The sequence below is a fragment of the Gossypium hirsutum genome, chromosome D06, assembly GCF_007990345.1.
Source record: "Gossypium hirsutum isolate 1008001.06 chromosome D06, Gossypium_hirsutum_v2.1, whole genome shotgun sequence".
Classification (NCBI taxonomy): domain Eukaryota; kingdom Viridiplantae; phylum Streptophyta; class Magnoliopsida; order Malvales; family Malvaceae; genus Gossypium; species Gossypium hirsutum.
This window is the reverse complement of record NC_053442.1, coordinates 11048949-11052293: the sequence shown is the minus strand read 5'-3', so window position 1 is coordinate 11052293 and position 3345 is coordinate 11048949. Positions and strand designations below refer to the sequence as shown.

Genomic DNA, 3345 nt, shown 5'->3' with positions numbered 1-3345 from the left:
GTATTAAGATTACCTCAATAATTATTCTTGGTGCCTCTGGTGAGAAAAAGACTTCCCCTGCACTATTTCATCTTTAATTCCATGTTAAGTGCTATTTTCAATGATTTCCTTTGTTAGAACTTAAATGGAATTTGATCTGTCTGTTGACTTTGCTGAAATGATGAATATAGTGCAATAGGGATGCTTTGTATGTAAGGATTATTAGTACTGTAATACCTAAATTTTACCCGGCCCTTTTATAAATAAAAATAAAATAAAAAAGTCCAGTATTTTAACGAGCTGGCCCAGAATACAAAGCCCAAAATACAAGTGGCCCAAAACAAATGAAGAAACCCTAGGGTTTCTAAGGGAGTCTTCAGCACCGCAACCAAGCGCCTTGCACGAGCCGCCTTCACCTGCACGACAAGAAAGGCAACAAGATAGAATCGGCAGAATAACGAGAAACTCGAAGGAAATTCAGCAAGCAAAGATGCAATAGAAATTTCATACCTTTTTTCTTTTTTTTTTCTTTTTTTCATTGGTCTGCTATAAAAAGCAGACTCAAACACTGTAACAGAGGATTTTTTTTTGAACGAAAGAGAATACAAAGAAAAGAAAACAGATTCAAAATTTTTGGAAAACGGAGGTGATTATTTTTTAGTTTACTTTGTGGGTGTTCGATTTTATTTACTTATTTATTATTTAGTTTTTTTATTTTTTATTTTTTCTCTTAAAATATAAAAAGGGGGGAAATCAAATAAAAAAAGGAAAAGGGGGAAAGGAATGTTGGATTGAAAAAAAATACAAGAACAAAGAATCAGAAAACATTTTTTTGGAAAGGTGATTTTCGTCGTTTTTAGAGTTTTTTTTTTTCGATTTTGTTTACATGTTTTTATATCTTCTAATAGTAGAAAATAATAACAAAAGAAAGAATGGAGGTGCTTACCTTTGGTTCGGTCCCTTCAAACTGCCGTCAAGGGTGGTGCTTTGGGCAGCGTCATAGCAGTAGTGTGGCTGGGGTTTGGGTTAAGAAAAGAACCCTAGCAGAGAGTTCTCCCCTCCCTTCTCTGTTTTTGAAGAAAATGAAATGAAATGTTTGTTAAAAGTTTTTTTGGGGTTTGAAAAATAGTGTCGTTTAATGGCTATGGATTTGCCTGTTTGGACCCTTGGTGGGCTATTTATTTATTGGGTCCTTTGTTTTTTGAAGTATGTTTAATCATTTTCTTTTATTTCTTTTAAATTTAACCACATGTTTTATTTTTGTTTCACTTTGGTCCTTATTAAGACGCAGCTTTTTGGAGGGTGGGATTAATTCCCCTTTGGGTCCTCCCCCTTTTGCGCGTGTTTTAATTTAGTCCCCTTTAGTGTTTTCTATCTTTAAATCCAGCCTTTTAACTCCGTTTAGTTTTCAGTTTAATCCTTAATCTTTCATTTTAGGTTTCTTTAGTTTATTTTGTTGACATTGTTATTATTATTTTTATGATTATTTTTATTGTTATATTATATATTATTATTATATCTACATATATACACGCATATGCATGTTAATACATACACATATTTTTTAAATGTTTTAAATATATATACATATTATGTACATATTTTTATCTTATTTTCATAATTTTCACATACATATATATATTTTTCTATTTCATGATTTAAACATGCATGTATATTTTTTTATGTTTATAATTTTATTCATTTTCTTTATTCAATCACTTATGTATATATATATTTTTAAAGAATGTTTTAAAATGTTTTAATCTTTATCTACTTGTATTTGTTATGTTGCACGATGTTGATTTGTTATTTCATTTATTTTATTTCTACTGCTTGTATTATTTATGCTTATATTATCATATCTATATTTGTCATTTATTAATGCGGTATTTATACATACATCCCATATAACAATACATCATCCTTTTACACGAATTTAAAATTTTTTTTCAAAAATAGAGATAATACTCGTATTTGGGATTTTTCAAGAAAATTGAGCCCTAACGTATTGGGTTTCAATTTTCTTCGTTAAATCTAACAATCAAGAATTGTTCTTTAATCAAACAAAATAAAACTTGTCATCGGGAATTCAATGTGTTGTGTCCTAACGTATTGGATGTGACACGTTGATTTCTCGAGATAAAGATTTTCTTTTAAAAAAAATATAAAGGAAATATTGAATGTTTGGGATTTTAAGAAATCGTGGCCTAACGTATTGGGCTGCGATTTCTTCATAAATTTTAAACAATTAAATATTTTCTTAAATTTTATTATACGAGTTTTTTGGACCAACTCATCTTGAAGAGAATAAAATGTTGTGCCCTAACGCATTGGGTGTGATATTCTTCTTTTCAAAAAGAGAAAGTCTTAATAAATAATTTCATTTAACTAAGGATAGTATTTTTTTTAAACTCTCGACTTTAAGACATTAATTAATCAAATTGGTACCAATTTTTGGGCATTACGAGGGTGCTAATCCTTTCTCGTACGTAACTGACTCCCGAATCCGTTTTTCTGAAACTCGTAGACCAAAGCTGTTTTTAGGTAATCCAATCACACCTTAATAAAAGATTAGTGGCGACTCCCAATTTTTGTTTTTTTTTAAATCGACAACTAAATTTTTATTTTTTTAAATAAAAAAATAGTTTCGACAGCTTGGCGACTCCGCTGGGGACATTTTTAAAAAAAATAAGAGAGTCGAGCCATAAAGTTGATTAATTTTTGTTTTATGGTCGAGAAAGTATTTGTTTAAAAAAAATTCATGATATCTTTTTGCATTCATTATCTTCTTGCTTAATGTATTTAAGTATTGTTTGCACTACACATTACATGAGTTGAATGATTTTACCCTTTAATTGGGAGCGAGAAACTAGTTCTTCGTAAGGTTTTCACCTCCGTGCAGGGTAGTGGACCGCTTCCGGGATACATCCGTACCTATGTCTTCGTGAGATTTTCATCTCTGTGCAGCCATAGGGAAATATATTCCCCTTAACTGAACTCGGTCCATATGAGCCTATAATGGGTGAGGATTGAGGAATCTGCTAGTTCGAGTACCCTTGCTCTAGAAGCCAAACTTCATATAATGAACCTTAGGAACTTGCCCTAGGTAGAACTATGCCAAACCCCTAGAGGTCACCCGAGTAGGTACTTTATTCATTTGCTTTTACTTTGTACTAACTTGTTTTTTATGTTGTTTTTATTATGATTGCATTGCATTTTCATCTTAAAAAAGAGGTGTTGATTCACGTTCAGTTGCTAAATAGAGAGCTTGTCATAAGAAAATGAGTTTCTTGATAAAGTGGATGACAATATGGTTGTCCGAATATGGTCCAAGAACACATGATAAGAGAGGGATGATAATTTAAT

General features: G+C 31.0%; 1 long non-coding RNA gene across 1 annotated transcript; it reads right to left on the bottom strand.

The window, feature by feature from the left end:
* Positions 1-213: 213 nt before the first annotated feature.
* Positions 214-1111, bottom strand: LOC107900301 (uncharacterized). The gene is made up of 2 exons (XR_001684876.2): positions 926-1111; positions 214-395 (listed from the first exon to the last, which is right to left on the bottom strand). It is a non-coding gene; the product is annotated as an uncharacterized lncRNA (long non-coding RNA).
* Between the last annotated feature and the right edge of the window lie 2234 nt (positions 1112-3345).